Source organism: Schistocerca cancellata, unplaced genomic scaffold (genome assembly GCF_023864275.1).
Source record: "Schistocerca cancellata isolate TAMUIC-IGC-003103 unplaced genomic scaffold, iqSchCanc2.1 HiC_scaffold_756, whole genome shotgun sequence".
NCBI classification, from domain to species: domain Eukaryota; kingdom Metazoa; phylum Arthropoda; class Insecta; order Orthoptera; family Acrididae; genus Schistocerca; species Schistocerca cancellata.
The window spans coordinates 506,205-528,213 of record NW_026046767.1 but is presented as its reverse complement, the minus strand read 5'-3'; the positions used below and the strand labels follow the sequence as shown (position 1 = coordinate 528,213).

At 46.9% G+C, this 22,009-nt stretch overlaps 1 protein-coding gene and 1 non-coding gene across 2 annotated transcripts in view; both read right to left on the bottom strand.

Moving 5' to 3' along the window:
- Positions 1-22,009, bottom strand: part of LOC126142862 (fatty acyl-CoA reductase wat-like) — a 156,638-nt gene that overhangs the window by 29,568 nt on the left and 105,061 nt on the right. The gene's annotated exons all lie outside the window — the stretch shown is intronic.
- Trnam-cau (transfer RNA methionine (anticodon CAU)) lies at positions 17,923-17,994 on the bottom strand. The gene has a single exon. It is a non-coding gene; the product is annotated as a tRNA-Met (tRNA).

Here is a 22,009-nt window from a genome sequence, read left to right as displayed (position 1 = left end):
AATGTCTCGAAAACTGTACTTCTGTTTTCAATCATTCATTATCATTTATTATTATTTATTCAAGATGTCTGATATTCACGGCGAGTAAGCCATTTGCGTTACATCCATAGCAAAAATCTATCACAAGTTCAAATCCAAACACCATAATCGATCACACGTACTAAATAGTCCACATCCTACGAAGTTTTGCGGACACTTACCTTCATTCACTGCTAACCTATCAAAATCGCCTCAAATAATAAAGTGCACCTAGAGTAACCTAAGTGACATCAAGTGATTTTGCAGGGGAAATGGACTGAAGTCTTTATTTCCAGCAGTACGGTCATCACTTGTTCTCCAACGCAATCAGTATACATTTTTGAGATCGCAGCAACACCCAGTGCAGTCGCCATCACGTCCGCGCTCCAACCGAATTAGTTCAAATCGTCGCCACCCCCTGGCCCCACCGGCCAGCGCGCGGATCGCTTCCGACGGCTGTCACGTGAGGCGGCTGCTCACGCGGTGGGGGCTGGCCCGCGCTAGCCGCTGGACCAGCGATCGCTCCCATGACGTAAATGTGGTGTCACCGCCAGACACCACACTTGCTAGGTGGTAGCCTTTAAATCGGCCGCGGTCCGGTAGTATACGTCCGACCCGCGTGTCGCCACTATCAGTAATTGCAGACCGAGCGCCGCCACACGGAAGGTCTAGAGAGACGTCCTAGCACTCGCCCCAGTTGTACAGCCGACTTTGCTAGCGATGGTTCACTGACAAATTACGCTCTCATTTGCCGAGATGATAGTTAGCATAGCCTTCAGCTACGACCTAGCAAGGCGCCATTATCATTTGTTATTTATCTTGTGATACATGTACCGTCAGACCGATGTTCACCAATTGTGAATTAAAGTTAAGTATTCCAGTAGTTACTTACGTTCTTTTCTACTATAAAATCCCTTACCTGTTCCAGACCTCACGCCAGCCTGCGTGAGCTTAAACGCGTGCCTTTCGGCTTCCTCTCCTAGTGGCTTGGCTGTCTTGCTAAGTCACAACAACTTGGCGACGAGCTGAATCGCGTTTGTAATAATTCTGCCCTGACTTACTTGTGTAATGGCTTCGCCACCATCTCCAGATGTACTGTCCGAATTTTATCGCTTACAGAATCAGCAGACGCAGGCCTTACTGGATGCCCTTGGACAGCTCATCCAGGGTCAACGTGCAATGCAAAACGATGCGGCAGACGCCGCTCCACTGCTACCGCAGCCACACCATGCAGTTGCACCACCTTTTCGTCCTATGGATGCGGCACTGGAAAGCTGGATGGAGTGGTCACGCCACTTTGGATTCCATCTCGCTGCCTACAGAATTCAAGGTAATGAGCGGCAGCCTTTTCTCCTTTCTTGCGTCGGCGTGTCCACGTATCGTGTGATAGTCAAATTGTTTCCCCGACACGACGTAGCAACTCTGTCCTACGAAGAAATTTTGTCTGCATTACATGCATATTTCAAAGAATCAGTCAATGTAGTTGCCAAACGGTATACGTTCTTTCGTACAAACCGTACGGCCGGACAGACTAATAGGAGTGGGTTGCAACTTTGCAAGGCCTTACTAGGGATTGTGCTTTTGAGTGTGAATGTGGACTCCCTTATTCAGATACTATGGTGCGTGATGTAATTTCACAGAACGTTTCTGATGTTCATATAAGGGAACAGATTTTGAAACTAGTCAATCCCTCGCTTCAACAAGTGATGGACATATTGCATCGGCAGGACACACTTGACTTTGCTCAGGAATCACTTGAAACTTCGCCACCCGTGTGTCTTGTTAACTGGCCCGCCGGGCGCGCTGCACGGAACAGTAAACAGCCCTTGCGCCTGTCCGCGCAGCTGCCGCCAAATTCTCAGTTACGTGTGCCGCACCAGCAAGCAAATGCAGTGAAATCATGCCCGCGTTGTGCTACTAGACATTTGCGTGAGACTTGCCCGTCACGCCACGCTATTTGCTTTTTCTGTAATAAAAAAGGACATGTTCAAAGTGTTTGACAGAAAAAGCTGCGATCGGACACTCACAACCATTCCAGGCCCTTTGCTTCACGCCGGAATCGGAATCAAACCCAGAATACTCAGGCTCGTGAACCTTCGCCCATGGAAATTCATGTAGTTACTTCCACTCCACCCAGTGCCACTCTCTCTAACAGTGACTGTGTTCGTCCCACAAATAGTGTGCATCGACATCGCCGGAAATCCCATCAAGTCGCAAGTGATTCTGTACCAGTGGAAGTTCACATTGCATGAGACAGTCGCTCTTGTCGTCAGCAGGACAATAAACTTTTTTTGGACTTGGACTTTAACGGTAAGGTGATCCCATTCCAGCTCGACACCTGAGCTGCTGTTTCGTTGATCAATCACGACACATACAAACAGCTGGGCACACCCCCGTTGCGTGCAGCAAATGTTAAGCCAACTACATATTCAGGTCACGGGCTCCCTGTTTAGGACAGTGCAGCCTTCTTGCAACATACAAGGGACAAACAAAACTTGTGTCATTGTACGTACTTCATTCTTCTTCTGCAGTGAACTTGTTTGGTTTCGATTTGTTTCAGTTGTTTAACTTGTCTATAGTAAATCAGGTCCTATCAGTGAACCAGACTGTGCCTTCAGCCAGTGTTTCTCGTCTATGTGAAGAATTTGCAGACATTTTTGCACCGGGCCTTGGTTGCGCTAAGAACTATGAAGCACATTTGGAACTGAAAGTAAACACGCAACCGAAATTTTTCAGAGCGTGCAATGTTCCCCACGCATTGCGTGATGACGTCACAAGAACATTAAACGATTTGGAATCACAAGGTGTCATTGAATGTGTGCAGGCTTCTCTCTGGGCATCACCCTTAGGAATTTTGCAAAAACCTCCCGGAAAGTTGAGACTTTGTGTGGACTTCAAGGCAACAGTGAATCCCCAACTAGTGACTTCAACTTTTCCTTTACCCCGCCCGGAAGATCTTTTTGACAAACTGTGCCTTGGTAAATATTTTTCGAACTTGGATCTAGCAGAAGCGTACTTGCAAATACCGGTGGACGAAGAATCCCAGCGCGTCTTGGTGGTTAACACGCATCTTGGTTTGTACCGATTCAAACGACAACCATTCGGGTGTGCATCCGCCCCTGCATTGTTTCAGCAATATCTGCAAACTGTTTGTGCGTCGGTCCCTACTGCAGCTAACTATCTGGACGATATTGTGATCTCCAGAAAGACGGAATCAGAACATTTAGCCAATCTCGGAACATTATTTCAGGTCTTGCGACAGAATGGTCTTCGCTTGCGGAAGGTCAAATGTGTGTTTTTTGCTCGTGACTTACCCTTCCTGGGCCATGTACTCAATGCCCCTAGGCGTGCATCCCAGTCCCGAACACCTCCGTGCCATACAAGACTTGCCTTCGCCGCAGAATTTGAAGCAGCTACAGAGTGTGCTGGGAAAAATCAATTATTATCATCGCTATGTGCGCCACGCCTCTTCCATTTCAGCTGCGCTTCATCGCTTACGCTCTAAAGGTGTTCCGTTCGTCTGGACGACGGAATGCGAACGCGCCTTGCGCCAGTTGAAATCGGCGTTGCTTTCCACTACTTGCCTTACGCCATTCGATGCCCAGAAACCCCTTTTGTTGCTGGTAGATGCATCGGATTTCGGGATCGGTGCTGTGCTTGCGCACAAAGATGGTTCGCACGATCGCTCTATTGCCTTTGCGTCCAAATTGCTCTCGTCTGCGCAAAGAAATTATTCACAGATCGAGAAAGAAGCATTGGCTCTCGTATTTGGTGTTACAAAGTTTCATGATTTCTTGTATGGTCGTCACTTTACCATCATCACAGACCATAAACCTTTGACATCGCTTTTTATTCCGACCAAGCCTGTACCTCCACGTACAGCGCAGAAATTCATTCGCTGGTCTATTTCCCTCTCGCAGTACCGCTACGATATCTTGTATCGGTCCACTGCTAAGCACGGAAACGCCGATACGTTGTCCCGTTTGCCTGTTGCTGAGGATAGAGCATTCGATTCCTCCGCACTTGCTTGCATGTTCCTTGATTCGGAAACCGATGACGTGGTCGAATCGTTTCCCATTGATTTTCGTCGTGTAGCTACAGCCACAGCTGCTGACCCTGTCCTTGCTACCGTTCTGCGTTTTGTTGCCACGGAATGGCCCTTGTCAAAGTCACGGGTCGAGGATCCGTTGGTTGGCCGATTTTTTGCTCACAAGGAGAGACTTTTTGTACGACGTGGTGTTTTGCTGTTGCGTTCTGATAATGATCAGTCCAGTTTCGTGGTCCCACGTTCGTTACAGTCCTCTGTCTTACGGCATCTCCACCAAGGACATTGGGGTATAGTGAGAACGAAACAACTTGCTCGTCAACACTGTACTTGGTTCGGAATAGATGCTGCGATTACGCATATGTGCTCTTCTAACATGTCATGTGCCTAACAACAATCCGCACCACCGTGGAAATTCTTTGCATGGCCAAAAGCCACTTCCCCTTGGTAACGCTTACACATCGATTTTGCTGGTCCATTCTGGAATGCTCGATGGTTGGTTCTGGTGGAATCATTCAGTAATTTTCCTTTTGTTGTCTGGATGTCTTCCACGACGTCTTCTGCCACCATCCAAGCGTTATCCGCTATCTTTTTCATTGAAGGTCTTCCACAGACTATTGTTTCCGACAATGGCCCACAATTCATGTCCGCAGAATTTCAGACATTCTGCAAGGCCAATGGTATTCAACATCTGACATCCGCGCCGTTTTCGCCACAGTCAAATGGTGCCGCTGAACGATTGGTCCGGACTTTCAAGTTGCAGATGTTGAAGTTGAAAAAGTCGCATTCTCGGGAGGACGCGTTATTGCTCTTTTTGTCCACGTATCGCTCTCAGCCCCGAGATGGTCGCTCGCCAGCTGAGTTGTTGCACGGTCGCCCTCATCGAACCTTGATGTCTTTGCTACATCCGCCGCCTCAGGTTCCTGTGCAGCGGCAGACACCTGCTTTTGCCCCAGGCGACGTTGTATACTATCGCAACTATCGAGGTTCACGGCGTTGGCTCGCAGGGCGCATTCTTCGCTGCCTCGGCCGCGCTATATATTAGGTTTTGGGGTCCTCTGGTGAGGTGCGTCGGCATCTCAATCAGCTGCGCCTCTGTCGTCGCACGGGTTCTGCCGCTCCCCGTTTGCTTTCAGCGACGGTGCCGTCCGGTCAGCGCCCTGGGGACCCATCTACTGGGTCGCCTCATCCCCAGGTATTACCGACGCTGCCTTCCATTTTGCCCCATGGCGACGCGCCGCCGCCTGTTCTCCCGCCGGCGACGCCCGCAGTGGACGCTTCGCTGCAACCGCCGGGAGCCTCCCTGGGTCACGCGCCGCCGATCGCTTCCCGTGACCCGTTGTCTTCCGCCATGGACTACTTGCCTGCTCCGGACCATAGGACGTCTTCGCCCGTCGGGTGCCCCGACCCGATGGAGGTCGACCCTTCGGCCCATCCTGTCTCTCTACGGGCGCGTACACCGCATGTTGGCGTGCACCCTGGACTAGGTTTTCAGGCGTTCCCTAGCTCCCCTCGGACCGAATGGCAGGGTGCGGGTGGCACAGCATCGCCTGTTGTTAGGCTCCCCACCTCGTCGCATACGTCAACATGGGGTCCTCCCTACGGCGGGCGGAAGCCTTATGACTCAACCGTACGCCGATTTGCGGGGGAGGAATGTTGTGTCACCGCCAGACACCACACTTGCTAGATGGTAGCCTTTAAATCGGCCGCGGTCCGGTAGTATACGTCGGACCCGCGTGTCGCCACTATCAGTGATTGCAGACCGAGCGCCGCCACACGGCAGGTCTAGAGAGACGTCCTAGCAGTCGCCCCAGTTGTACAGCCGACTTTGCTAGCGATGGTTCACTGACATATTACGCTCTCATTTGCCGAGACGATAGTTAGGATAGCCTTCAGCTACGTCATTTGCTACGACCTAGCAAGGCGCCATTATCATTTGCTATTTATCTTGTGATACATGTACCGCCAGACCGATGTTCACCAATTATGAATTAAAGTTAAGTATTCCAGTAATTACTTACGTTCTTTTCTACTATAAATTCCCTTACCTGTTCCAGACCTCACGTTAGCCTGTGTGAGCTTAAACGCGTGCCTTTCGGCTTCCTCTCCTGGTGGCTTGGCTGTCTTGCCAAGTCACAACAGTAAACATGTTTTCGCTGGACACGCTCGAACTTGCTGAGGCTGACCTCACAACGGTCCGTTGTCCGTCACCATATGAATTCACCTCTGCACGTTTCGTGCCAAAATTGTTTGCCTGTGGGAGGAATCACACAATGGCTGGCGCACACTCGGTGGTCCACGTCACAGCTCCCCGGCCCGCAGATGCTGGCCCGTGCTAGCTGCTGGACCCTGTAAACATGTTTTCGCTGGACCCGCGGGAACCAGCCGATGTGTTCGAAATGAAGCCCGTCTCTAAGTTAACAGATCATGCGAGTCTCGTTATTCAACCGACATAGTTCTTTTCCTTAATCCAAATCCGTCTCGAAAACGCATCACGTATGTGTGAACCATCGCTCGCCGCAACCTACGTCCTGCGCAATTCAACCTAACACAAAGTTCACGTCACTTCTTAATTAAACTGATCAATGAATTAACCTCTCTGCCGTGGAAAGCAGCACGTCCACCAGGACTTGGAATGATTTTTCGCGAATGCCACACCCACCTGGACTTCGAATCAAATAGTTTAAGTCTCTACCACGATCCTCAACCGACCGCCACATCCCCTTAACAATCCGTGTTCCTGCACTGAGCCGTATTAACGTTTACTAACGTACATTAAGTTATATGACATTTTCTCATAGAAATAAGTGAACTTTGAATTTTGGCGGTCACTTTGTGTTTCGCTACCAACATAAGAAAATTGTGGCAAACAAAGCTCACCTCCACTAACCAGTCACCCGACCGCCACCTCCTCCTAGGAACCGGTAGTAAAAGGACTCAGCCTGTACTAGACTGATCGAGAGAAGAAGGACTTTATTTTATTTGCCAGCACTTTATTTACCGATTAATTATATTTGTCACAGAATACACGCTCTGACATATCCCACAGCATACAGACCTGCAAACTACTCCTACATAACTCATGTATAAGGCTCTACACACACGCTTGCTAATTGTAAACCGTCAAAAAAAAAAAAAAAGCCACTGCACAGCCTACAGACACGTGAAACACACCTAAATAATTCAAAACATTTACGCCCATAGAACTGAACATCTCTTAATTTGTCTAAATAACAATCCATCTAAAATACCCTGCTCGCTAATCTTAAACTTTTCAAAATCATACACCAGTCTTTATTTAAACAATTAGAGATAGACTTCACCACCACCCTCTGTATTCGCCACTCAGTCCACGGTCCAACTTACTTAGTACACAGAACCATTGACACAGCACACCCCCTGGCATCAGATCATTACCAAAGTACAGTTATCCATAATGTCGTCAAACAGCGTGTTCTCCACTAGGTATCACTCAGGTGTTCTCCACTAGGTATCACTCAGTCCCTCCACCAGACTACTCTTTCATCCTTTTCTTGAAGTAAACCAAGATCCTCTGCTTTAAAATTGCGCAAAAACCACTCAGACTGCGCTGTGCTGCTCGGGGAAGTAAGGAAGGACTGCACTCTATTTATTTTGAGCCCTTTTATTTAGGCATGGAGTATATTTGTCACACAGTCACAAAACACCCACACTGATCTGCCTGTGGTCATGTGACACAGCCCACAAACACGTAAACAACTCCTAATTCCACCACACAATAGCAAACTACTCTTAAATAATGCAGTACACAATATCCGCAGACGAACTCTGTACTCTTAATCTCTTCCACAGACCAGTTCGCAAAATAGTGCAACAGACGCACCCAAACGCCAGTCCAGAGCCTCCAACCAAGTTTAGCTTCCGCGCGCTCGTGACAGCCGAACAGTAAGGGCTCTCTCCTCTGACACATGTGAAAACTACATTGTTCTTCTGTTGTACACCGCCGACGTCTCAGGTCTGGACTTGCCTTCACGTCTATTGACAGCATAGCCCATAGCTCGTTGACACACACGATCAACGCCGCCGCGAAAACAGTTACTACTCACCTGCTCACTAAAAAAACCGCCAAGTCAACCTCTTGGAAATTGTGTAGTCTACCACAAATAGGTAACGCTCCCTTTCTACATGGCTCAAATTCTGCGCGCATGGAAATTCACCACATAACATGACCTCTTTACGAACATTGCCTCGTCCCAACCACCCCTAACATTTCAGTTTTCATACTCTCAACATATGCAGATGACCCCTCCTATATCCCACCATGCAGTCAATCTAGAATTCTTATTTTCTCTTATCTAATTTAACCGCTAAGTTAGTGATTACTCCCGGATCGAAGAACTATCCAGCTTTTTCTTTTCTTTCTGGCGCTATCTGTTGTTATTTTACAGAGATCGGTAAATTGCACCCACAGTCACCTCAATCTATACCTCCCTCACGATACGACACATACAGTCATCATCTCTGCTCATCCCATAACATGAGCATTACTGACTTTACAATAAAATTGTACAAAGGCAACAGATTGTCACCCAGGTTAACTTTACAATACAATATATACACATTTGACAGAAAAAATTTCACTTCTCGTGTATATCTCTACATCACCCGAAAAAATTACCCTACTCATACACCTTTTATATGTCCCAATGCTCTCCATTCCTAGGGAAGCAACGTCAACTTGCTCTTTCTCTCTACAGACTCAACAGCGCTGATATGCCATTTTGCATCAGCGGATTGAACACACTCTTAGAACTGTTGCACAAAATTGGGGATCGCTTCCCCCTCAGCACAAACGCGTTACTGTCTCTCCTTCCTTGTGTGTTCGCTTTTCTACAAACATCCCCAGACTCATAGACTACAAGAACACACGTACTTTCTCCATAATATTACATCATTTTAGCTGTACTTCTCAATATCGGCCACTAGGCTACACCCTACCGAACGCTTGTTCATCAAAATTCCCAAGATATATACTTCAAATTAATTATCTACAAACCCTGAACTTTATCCATGTGCAGCATACTGTAAACTACTCACTAACTATAAACAAACATACGAAAAATGATATTTCCACTCTCGAATACCGCTGTCAGTCATGTGACATATTCCAGATCTTCGCTATAATTTACAGGTCAACTAAGGTCCTTCCCAGGTCTAGAGAACAGACAAGCATGTATCCAACACACCACAAGCGATCTTCACTCAACTAAATAAAGGCAGCAAATGTGCAGAAGGGGTCAACTGAACACTCTACACCCTCATCAAATAACACTCCAACCCAAATCGATCATCTTCTCAAATTCTGACTTCATCACCAAAGCAGCCCAACACATTCTAACCTATTACTTCGTTATTCGGTCGTCTAGAGGAATGCAAGTAGGAAATTTGTTTTAATCTTTTAATCCTTGTTCTTTTGTCTGAGTATTGATAGGGCCCTTTTTATTTAAATCTTACTTAAGAGTAAAATTTTATTCAGTGGGGTCCCTGATTCATGCATGATATGTCTTTGCACCATTTTATTGTTTTCAGTTCATATTACCCAAGAAAGCCTTCGTGCCATTTTCGAGCTTAAAGGATGCAGTTGCTTATTTCCTTTTAACACATTTGTTGTAATTGCTTCTTATGTATCTTATAATTAACTTATCCCCGAGACATTTAAGTCTCATCTTTATCTACGATAATGATGGAGACTGAAGAAATAAATTAAAATCATCCCCACGGCCGGGAATCAAACCCGGGTCTTCTCGCTTGTGTTTCAGATCACTGAAGAGTGTGATTCCCTCTGGATCATAATTAATCTGTTTGTGAACGCAACATGATGAAAGCACCAGCCACTTTTTGAAGTTCTTGTGAGATGTTGTACAACTCAAAGAGTTTATATCCAATTTAGTGTTTGAAATATTGTTGTTTCGGTTGCACGTGCACTGAAGAGTCAAAGAAACTGGTAGAACTGCCTAATATCGTGTAGGGTTCCGCGAGCACGCAGAATTGCCGCAACACGACTTCTATGGACTCTACTAAAGTCTGAAGTAGTGTTAGAGGTAATTGACATAATGAAGCCTGCGCGGCTGTCCATAAATTCGTATAAATTCGTAAGAGCACGAGAGGGTGGAGATCTCTTCTGAAATGCACTTTTTAAAGCATCCCAGATATGCTCAATAATGTTCATTTATGGGGTGTCTGGTGGTCATCGGAAGTGCTTAAACTCAGAAGAGTGTTCCTGGAGCCACTCTGTAGCAATTCTGAACGTGTGGGGTGTTGCATTGTCCTGCTAGAATTGTCCAAGTCCGTCGGACTGCACAATGGACATGAATGGATGCAGATGTTCAGACAGGATGCTTACGTACGTGTCACCTGTCAGAGACATATCAGGGGTCCAATATCACTCCAACTGCACATGCCCCACCCTATTAAAGAGACTCTACCAGTTTGATCAGCCCCCTGCTGACATGCAGGGTCCATGCACTCATGAGGTTGTCTCCATACCGGTGCACGTGTATCCGCTCGATACAATTTGAAATGAGACTCGTTCGACCAGGCAACATGTTAATTTGTCGGTGTTGACGGGCCCAGGCCAGGCGTAATGCTTTGTGTCGTGCAGTCATCAAGGCTACACGACTGGACTTTCGGCTCCGAAAGGCCATATCGATTCACACTTGTTGATGGCCCAGCACTGAAATCTGCAGCAAGTTTCGAAAGGGATGCACTTCTGTCACGTTGAAAGATTCTCTTCAGTCGTCGTTAATCCCGTTCGTGCAGGATCTTTTTCCGGCCGTAGCGACGTGGGAGATGATGTTTTAGCGGATTCCTGATATTCACGGTACACTCGTGAAATGGTTATACGGGAAAATTCCCACTTCATCGCTACCTCGGAGATGCTGTGCCCCAACGCTTGTGGCTCGGCTATAATACCACGTTCAGACTCAATTAAATCTTGAATGAGATTTTCACTCTGCAGCGGAGTGTGCGCTGATATGAAACTTCCTGGCAGATTAAAACTATGTGCCGGACCGAGACTCGAACTCGAGACCTTTGCCTTCCGCGGGCAAGTGCTCTACCAACTTTTTTTTTTTATCTTAAATGTCATACATCTATACAAATATATAAATATTATGTACATATAAGATAAATAAAAGTGAAAAGAAAAAATAAAATATTTGATTCCGAGCGGTATTGAAACCGGGACCTGCGGTACGAAAGTGCAGAACATTTTTTTTTTTACAATAACAAACATAAACTGCTTCTAGCATTTTTTTTAATATATAAGACGATGACTATAAAAGAAAATGTTTCTGGGCAACGTAAATAAGTGGATTTTTTAACATAATAATGAAAAAAAATAAATAAAATATCCTGCTTCTGGCAGTACAAACAATAACGGTCGACGTTCCTCTTTTAGGCGCGTACCTCGCTAATCCCGTCACACCTCGCGTTGGTGTCGGGTACGTCTTCACGTGTGTTTGTGGATCCTCTCCACTGTCCTGGTCCTTTCTTGTTCTGAGACTTATAGACAATAATTACATTCTCCTACCCGGGACACCCCAACTGGGTGGGGGATCAAGCAAGGCACTCCCTAAAAAATTTGCGTAATATGTTCGATATCTCGGATGTCTCATAAGCTGTGAGTGATGTTCCTGTAGTAAGGCCCAAAAGTCAAGCACATTCTTACTGCCGTCTCGGAAAAGATAACGCACAGTCAAACCTCGAATCCAAGTCACTGCGTTTGTCTTCGTTCGGGGATAATATGTCCTATCTGGGAGAAGTAGTGTGCGTGGTTCTATTGTTTGCGGCCCCACCCGAAGGAGGAAGGCGATCATTTTTTTGACCAAACACCAGACGTCCGCCGAAGGACCGCATATCAGGCGATGCTCCTCAGTGTCTATAACATTGCACTGCGGACACAGTGGCTCGTCCGCCATATGAATTGTATGCAACCTGGAACGAGTCACGTATTTCCCATTTACCACCTGATACCACAATGCGCGCGTTCCCGTATCGAGGTGTGGGTGGTGCACTGTACGCCATACCACTGACCACGTAACTGTTGGTTGGCGGCGCTCTACGGGATTATTCGGCCGTCGTCGAGTTAAGATGTGATATATATCACGTGCCGTTGCCGTCCTGGTAGTCGGTAGTTCCATATGTACATAACTGTGTTCCACAAAGAAGGTTCGCATATGGGCAAGCGATGGTGAGATGTGAGCCGCCGTTACCGGGGCCGAAAGAGAAGGTGGAGCGAGTTCGTCTATCAAGCTGCCCGTCAGACTTGTCTGGTGTCGTGTCCACATCTTTATCATTGTGGTTACATAAATAGCCACTGCTCGGTCGCGTACGTGGACTAGTCCAAGACCTCCACGACTACGAGGAAGGGTGAGGGTTTCGTACCCTACCTAAAAAGCAGACCTGTGCTCACAAAATATCCGAGTGCCGCCAGGATTCGGCGGGCCAACACCACCGGCATAGGAAGAACTTGTGCCAGGTGGGGGATGCGAGAGGCTAGATAAGTGTTGGCAAAGGTGACCCGTTGTATCATATCCAGTGCCTTTAACCTGTGACTTCGGACACTCGCACGAATTGTTTGCAGAAGATTTCTGTAACTCAGTGCCACCGTGCGTCGAACGTCGGTAGTGAAGATAATTCCTAGGCATTTCATCTTGTTGATCGGCTGTAATGGTGCTACACTTCCTGTTGGGAGTCCTCTCCCGATGTTCATCGCTCCCGACTTTGCCATGTTCAGGCGACTTCCCGTAGCCATACAATACAAATGAATCCAATGCAAGGCCGCTCCTGCCTCGTCGCCTGACCTTGCTAAAAACACTAGGTCATCTGCGTATGTTCGGCATACAAACTTGGTGTGCCTTATCGTCATTCCTTGGAGTCGATTCCGGAGCCCGCAAAGCAGCGGCTCGACAGCGATGGCATACAATATCGTTGACAGCGGGCACCCTTGTCTGACCGATCGTGAGATGGTGATGGGCCCCACCAAGCGTCCATTGATGAGCACTTTGGATGCGGCTCCGTGGAGTAGTCGCATGACGACGGTGACAAAACTTTCCGGAAACTTCATTTTCATCATCACGTCCGTGAGATAAGCATGACTCAGCCTGTCAAATGCGCGATCGAAGTCTATCGACACCAATACACCCCGGAGACGACATGTTGATGCCAGTGCGATAACATCGCGGTAGTCGCTGAGTGCCGTTTGTATATTGCTAGCTCCTCCTAGCTGGGTTTGGTCGAGTGAAATCACTTGTCGTATTGCGCGTTTAAAGCGTGCTGCAAGTATCCTGGCGTAGATCTTGTAGTCGCAATTAAGAAGGGTCAGTGGCCGGTAGGCCTGTATCCCTGTGCCGCCAGATGGTTTGTGGATGGGGATGATCATTCCTTCCACGAAGGAGGGTGGAAGAGGCACGTTGGGAGACATCAATTCGCCGTACATGGCAGTCCATCGTGGAATCATGAGATCTTTAAATGTACGATAGAACTCTAACGGAAACCCGTCGGGCCCCGGCGATTTGTGCGACGCTCCCTTATCAATCGCTTCCATTACGTCGTCAACTGTGATTTCACCTGTTAACTCCAGGTTGGCCGACTCGTCGAGACACGCGGAGAGCGTTCGTCGGACCTCATGAAAGGCTGCCTGATCGTGTTCCGCTTCTTCATAGAGATGACCGTAGTGTTCCACGAAAGCGTTGGCAATGTCTTTTTGCGTTGTCGTGCAGCGACCATCTGGCAGTACGACCGTCTGTATTAAGGTTCTGCGGCTACGTTGTTTTTCTCTAATAACGTGATACATCGACGGAGATTCTCCACGGACTCGTTCAAAGGCCCTTGCACGGATTGCGACACCCTCCAGTCGGCGGCGCGTTATGGAAATTATTTGGGCCTGTGCTCGTTTTATTCCGGCACGACGCTCCTGTGAAGGTGCTTGTACAGATAGTTCGCGGAGCATCGTGAAATAAAATTCCGTCGTGTACCGCCTCCACATCATCTGCTCTCTTCCGTATGCAATTAACGCTCGGCGCAATGCAGGCTTAACGCATTCCAGCCACCACTGCAACGTCGTCGGATATGTCGGGAGGCGTCGTTCACACACATGCCAAGTGTCTTCGACTAAGCGTCTGCACTCAGGTTCCCTAAGGTGTGCTGTATTCAGTTTCCAAACACTGCGACTCCTCCACACCTGTTGACGACTCAGGGAGACCGTGCATATATATGCTATATGATCTGAAAAGGGGACAGGCCACAATTCCGCATCGAGGATCGCAGGTTCGAGACGACGTGTTACGTAAATGCGATCGAGACGACTTGCAGAGTGACTCGTGACGTAGGTGTATCCACGTCTGTCGCCATGTATCTGCTCCCATGTATCAATGAGATTCATGTCCAGTATGAGTTGCCGCAGCTCCGGGCATGAAGTATAACGGGGGTGTTGATCTTTTGGTGCGAGCACGCAGTTGAAGTCGCCTCCAAATAAGACATGTTCATACCGACCTAAGAATAGTGTTGCAATCTCCTCTGCGTAAAATCGGGATCGGTCGCGCCGTCTGTCTGACCCCGACGGTGCGTAAATGTTAACGACCCGTACTCCCAACACTGTGAGCGCTAGTCCTCGCGCTGACGGCAGGTACACCACGTCCTCGGCTACTATGCCGCTACGTAGAAGTATCGCTGTTCCGCTGCCGCCGTCGGTAGTAGGTGTAATGTACGTATCGTACTCATAGAGGTCGGGGAAGCTCTCAACACATACTTCCTGCAGCAGAACGATGTCGACGTCTGACGCATGCAACATGTCTCGTAATAATTGCAATTTGACAGGCGTTCTGATCGTATTAATATTAATAGAGGCTGTTCGATATGCCTGCCGCTGTTCCTCAGTGCGTAAAGCGCACATGAACGCTTATGTTAATTTGTGTGCTGCTGCCCGGTGACATGCTGTCTGTGCGTCAGTCTGAATCTTCTGCGCGGTTAACATCCGGTGGACGCAGCACTCGCCATTGCGAGTGCGTCGTCGGTGTGGGGGTCAGTATCGGATTCGTCGGCCCAGTTCCTGTGCTGGAGGTCCAGCTCCCGTCGTGTCTCTCCGGCCGGGCTGACCGAAGGCGGTGGCGTTGCTGCGGTCGGTGGAGGGACTCCGTCCGTCGGCTTTCCGTCCGGTGTGTCTGTATTCAACCCCTGCGTTTCATGATTCGCGTCGTACTGCTGTGTGGGAGGTAGATCCTCCCGTTGCGCATCCGGATGCACTGTATCGACGTTACACCCAAGTCCGTCTGACGTGGACTGCAGTAAGCAGGTATCCGACGGCGCGAGCCGTCGTTTCTTGTGGCGCTTCGGTGATCGTTGTTTGCGCGTGTGCGCCTCCGTATCCGAGTGCGGAAGTTACTCCCGGTGCTCAGGGACGAAAGCAGCTGTCGGCACAACAGCAGGATCAATTTCCATTTCTCCTACCGATCCTTTCCGCTCGGTTAAGTGCGTCGTCGGCGCCGGAGCGGCAGAGGTGTGCGTCGTTTCGTCACTGGAGGCGGTCTCTGCCGCAGTCGGTTGCCGTAAACTGTCAGGATTCTGTAGCTGGTCATTCTTCGGCATGGGATCCGTTCGAAATGCGTCCGCATACGGGAAATACAGAAGCGTCCGATCTTACCCGTCGGCTTTGACCCATGACGTCACAAATACCGCGGAAACGACTATAAACAATTCCAATATGGCGGATATAAAAACATCGCATACGTATTGTAAACACTGAAATACACAAGTTTCACAAAAAGCCTAATGACTGTAACGGGACAAGCGTGGGAAATTAGGGGTTTTTGGGTGCGGAGAAACTAAATATACAGAAATGTAGCCACCGACCGCCATTCAAAACCACGCAAAACAACGAAATAAATCAACATCACAAAACTGACCAAATACCAAAAAACACATTCCTATCCATAATCGGACACTTCCCTTAACCTATATAGCTCAACAGAACCTACCGATCACATCCCCCAATAGAAAACTAAGAAACGAAAGCTTCCCTTACACCTACATACATCGGCACTTATGCAGTTTAGCAGGTACGGAAAAAATTTTTCATTTTTTTTCAAAATTTGATCATCATGTGTCGTTATGCGGTGGGGGGAGTCTGCAGTGCCCCCCCATCCCCCCACAGGCTTCATTAGTGTCAAATCAATATTTTCGAATCATAGGCGGCCGCTGCCGCGGCCGCATTCCAAAAAAAAACTCCCAACCTAACCTCAAGTGGGCTACGCTACAGATCAATATGTTCATCAAATTGCTTCATATTACGTATACATGTTCATTAGTGTCAAATCAATATTTTCGAATCATAGGCGGCCGCTGCCGCGGCCGCATTCCAAAAAAAAAACTCCCAACCTAACCTCAAGTGGGCTACGCTACAGATCAATATGTTCATCAAATTGCTTCATATTACGTATACATGTTCATTAGTGTCAAATCAATATTTTCGAATCATAGGCGGCCGCTGCCGCGGCCGCATTCCAAAAAAAAACTCCCAACCTAACCTCGTATTCAGGGCTACGCTACAGATCAATGTGTAGGTCCCTTACGTCACGGGTCAAAGCCGACGCGTGAGATCGGATGTTTCCAACCTATACCCAATACACAAAACATACATAAATAACAAAAAAAAAAACGGAACTTACCTCAAAAAAGTTCCAGCTCCACAAACTAGATTGGCCACCACAATCACACACAAATGCACACACGCACGCACGCACACACACACACACACACACACACACACATACAAAAACACACACACACACACCAACGAAAAAATACTGAACTAAAACCGCTTCAAATCCAACACCTGAGCAACAGAAAACTGACCCCACCACACGAAACAAACGAAACAAACGAAAACCATGAACACACCACCAGAGAGCACGACAAACAAAAACAAGACATCTACAAACACGCCACAATCGCAAATCAAACTCCGCGCCGTAATGACGTCACACACCACAACACGCTTACGTCACGGGTCAAAGCCGACGGGTAAGATCGGACGCTTCTGTTGACCCCGCATACGTTAGTGGCAGCGGCGCCAACGTGGACGGAGGTACGGGTTCACCGTTTGGAACTTGCACTATCCTCCGCTGCATACGTTCGGAACGGACGTGGCCCTCTTTCCCACAGCCTGAGCATGTTTTGGGTTGTCCATCGTAGATGATTATAGCTCTGCATCCGCCGATGAACAAGTACGAGGGTACATGTCGTGTCAGTTCTATTCTGATTTGACGCACCCCATTGAGAACGGGGTAAGTCGTGAAGTTGGACCATTTTTCCTCAACGTGGCTAAGCACTCTTCCATATGGGCGTAAGGCGTCAACGACCAAGTCAGACGGAACCTCGAAGGGAAGTTCGAAAATACGTATGTTCCGTAAGCTCAGTCCTGCATGATCAATAGTTACTTCTCCAACATGTCCATCAGAGTGACAAAATTTGAGGCCATGTTTAGTATCTCGGATGATTCTGTCACATACTGCGTCGTTAATCAGCTTGACGTAAACAACACTGCTCACTATTGAGAGGTGGATTCCGATAAGTTCGTTGTAGTCAGGTTTAACTTCGTCTCGTAGGAACCCTTCTATTTCGTAGGCTTTCGGTCTCGCATATTCATTCGAAAAACTAATCTTGAGAGTCGACTTTCGGTATGCATGTGCCATTCTATATCGAGTCGTCTAAACGCACTAGTACGCCGACGAGGTAAACAACTGCGCGAGCGCGAACTTCTCCGGCAGGGACGTAAACAGACGTCCGTGCCGTAGCACCGCCGAAGGCAGACTCCCTAATTTTAGCAGAGCGTGGTTTCGATCCACGGACCTCTGGGTTATGGGCCCAGCACGCTTCCACTGCGCCACTCTGCTGTCTGGGTAAATCTTGAATGAGATTTTCACTCTGCAGCGGAGTGTGCGCTGATACGAAACTTCCTGGCAGATTAAAACTATGTGCCGGACCGAGACTCGAACTCGAGACCTTTGCCTTCCGCGGGCAAGTGCTCTACCATCTGAGCTACCCATGCACGACTCACGCCCCGTCCTCACACCTTTACTTCTGCCAGTACCTCGTTCCTACCTTCCAAACTAAACAGAAGCTCTCCTGCGAAATCTGCCAGGAAGTTTCATATCAGCGCACACTCCGCTGCAGAGTGAAAATCTCATTCTGGAAACATCCCCCAGGCTGTGGCTAAACCATGTCTCTGCAATATCCTTTCTTTCAGGAGTGCCAGTTCTGCAGGTTTCGCAGGAGAGCTTCTGTTAAGCAGCAGTAACCGTTCTAACAACTGCGGCAGACACTTGTTTTTTTTTTTTTTATATAGGCGGACCGCAGCGCCGTATTCTGGCCGTTTACATATCTCTGTATTTGAAAGCGCATGCCTTACCAATTTCTTTCGAGCTTCAGTGTATTTATTTCTTGGTGTGAGCGCTTGGTACTTTGAGTTGAATGTTATATCTATGGTAGTTCTGAGGAAGCTGGGTAGGCATATGGTCAGCCCCGTGTGACTGAAGGCTTATTTTGTTTCTAGGTTCTATTTGTGTTTTTTGTTGTTTTAGGGTGGCATCTGTACACTGTGCTGTAGTGGGCGTGTCTTATTTGGAATGTCGTGTTTGATCTACCAGCTTCAGATTATTGGAAGGAACAGTCAGGAACAGTGGCTAAACCTATACAGTGGTTGCAGGGCCTCTTAGACCATAAGCACCACAAAAGAGGTGACTACCACTGCGCTGCTTGTGGTAAGCTGTTAGGCGATGCACTTGAGAGTGCTGTAAGTTTTGGAACACGTATCGCATTCACGATTACAGCTTTTGCGAATTCAGACGTATGTTACTCATTTGTATAATAGGATTGCGGATTTGAATGTTTTGAGTACTGAAGTTGCCTCTCGCCCTCAAGTTCAACAACTGCTGTGTGATTTATTTCCTCTACAGCAAAAAGTTAGTCTGTTAATTTTTCAAGGGGAAATGGAGTCGCATATTCCACAATTAAGTGAAGACGCAGTTTCAAAGAGTGACAACCAGCAAACCAAATTTTGGTAAAGTTATTCTAAATTACCAAACCCGTTAGTATCAGTAATTAGCAGCTATCAAAATATTATTAGATAACGGATGTAAGAAGTGTTCTACGGTTAAAGGTCGCATTAGAAGAGCAGGCTGTCATTTTACAGCTGTCACATAACCTCATGTTCCAAATTATACACCTATTAACTGTGGGAATTTTGAATAGATCAGTGGCTGAAGCTGTTGAAAATAATAGTTCTCCACATGATGAATATTCTGCTAGAAAAGACAGAGATCCACATGAGAGAAGAAACACTTCTTTAGTGTACAAATTGCTCAATAGTGTGTAGACAAACACGCAGAATGTCTTCATTATATAGTATATATTATTCTTCAACGAACACGCCCCCACGTATCGTATTTTGTGATACACAGGCGTCTTATGCTGATTTACATAATGTTATTTATTGAGAAGAAAATATTAACAAACATAGCTCGAAGTTAAGAGGGGAGCGGAAGGATACTTGTAGAAATGCGTTGACTCTTGTTTCCCCACGAAGACGACCTAACGGAAATTATGTGCTTTCGTTGTAAATTCGGTCATGTGCATAAGCACTGTCCGCAGCCATAAAGTGTTTAGAAGCAAATAACGCCACCATTTGGTAACGTGGCCTCTGACTGGCCTTGGACCACTCTTTCGGTATCAGAAAATCCATGGTTTTCATCTTAGTCCATTACCCTTTATACGTTCATTTTCATGTTCTGTTGGTTGATTCCGGTGGCTTGGTTTCCTTTTTAGTCGGTATTACCTTCCATATCGAGGATTTGGACCGTTAGCTCATGTCGAGTGAAGATGTTTTACGGCCAGTGGTAGCCTGCAATCGGAAACTGGGCAGTGTCCGTTCAAACCGAAAATTTTCGATACTTCATGGCCCCTCCATGGGATTTTGGAGTGTGATTTTTTGATGAAGAATTATTCAGAAGCGAGCTATTTATTTAACTTTAAGGAGGAAGCGAAGATTACCTACCGTAAATTAATGCTCAGCAGATATTTTGTGCGGTTAGTAGTGAGGCTAAATGTTCACTCTCAATCATTTACAAAAAAAAAAAAAAAAAAAAAAAGGTCAGTGCCGCATTCAACATTCCTGTTAAACAAGGGGTTTGTCACTTACCAAGATGAGAGAGTTTCGTAGTACAGTCGACCAGCTTCTGAAGGGTGGCGCGACTAGGACTTCGATATCAGATGCCTCACCCATTTTCCAAGTCCGTAGATCACGCGGGAGGGGGGGGGGCGGGTGGTTTATCATCCTGTAGTGGACTATCGTGCCTTAAATCAAAATGTCATCTTAGGATCAGTACCGTTGCCTCATTTACCTATTGGTGAAAAATGTGTGTGAGGTTTTATGGGACTTAACTGCTAACGTCATCAGTCCCTAAGCTTACACACTACTTATCCTAAATTATCCTAAAGACAAACACACACACCCATGCCCATGGGAGGACTCGAACCTCCGCCGGGACCATTTACGTATTGGTTTTTCTTAGTTTACTCTGAATCGCTTTCTTAGCGTCACCGATTTAAACCAAGCTGATTACCAAATTCTTTTGGCGGAAGAGTCTAAACTACCTACGGAATTCCCTATGGACTATAGTATCTTTGAATTTAATCGTGTTCTCTTTGGATTGGCCACTGGAGCTGCTGTGCTGTCTGGGTTATTAGATGCAGTTTCAGGGGTTTTGAAATTTCAGTGCCTTTACAACTACCTTCAGGATGCTCTCATATGTAGCAAAGCATTTGTTGAACATCTTCCGCACATTATTTAGGTTTTACACCAATTTAAGGAAACCAGGTTTCCTGCCAAACCTTCCAAGGTTAGCTTAGTTCAAATTTCCTTTCTTGGTCACACTTTCGTGGACAGCATTTCGTGCACTGAACAAAGTAGAACTAAAGCTATCTGCGACCTATGACCACTTAAGGTTAAAAAAGGTATGGCTCTGTCTGTCGGGATGACAATTTTTTTGGTAACTTGGTCCTAAACGTTGCTCAGCATGACACGCCCCTCAACTACCTCCGCCAAAAAAGTGAATGTTTTTGCTGGACTCATGTTCACCAGTGAGCCTTTGATACCCTGAAAACTTCTGTATCCATCCTGTCTTGAACACCCTGGTCTGTAGACGGGATTTTGTTGGTCAAAGAGACGTATCTATAGTGGCCTTATTGTCGTATTACATCACGAAAAAGAAGGCAAATGTAGCCCATTAATATATGCTTCACGATCGCTGTCGAAATCTGAAAAAAAGTACTCGGTCTACGAGTTCGAAGCCCTAGCCATCGTCTTCTCACAGTGAAGTTTACGCTTTACCTCTAACATTAAACCATTTATTAGGAAGCGGATAACAAGCTATTGTGCTGGGTACTTGTTAGGTCTAGCAAAATAGGCCTTTAAATTCTGGGTTAACCATATTCGCAGGTCTGAAAATTGATTTTTGGGTACCCGGGATCGGGTGTATTAAGAAGAGCCTCCCTCCTATCTCGCATTATCATCTCACTGAGAAGGCATCTGCAGGTGTAGCTGTGGTGTTAACCGAGTTTACAATGTTGTTTAGACATCTGACGGAGGAGCAGTAATAGGATATGGTGCATGGAAAAATTCAGAAAATACTTTGCCATGGGGATATTACTAATAGCTCTTCCACTGGAAATTGTTTAAACTGTTAGTAAATCAGCTGAAGATTTGTTTGCCAAAGCACATGATACTGACTGTGTTCAATTTTTCCTTTCACTCTTTGAGTGGCAGTCATTTGGGTTTGGCGAAGATGGTTCAAAAAATTACGGAACAGCTGATGTGGAACGGGCTTTAAAAAAATCTTAAAAAACTACTCG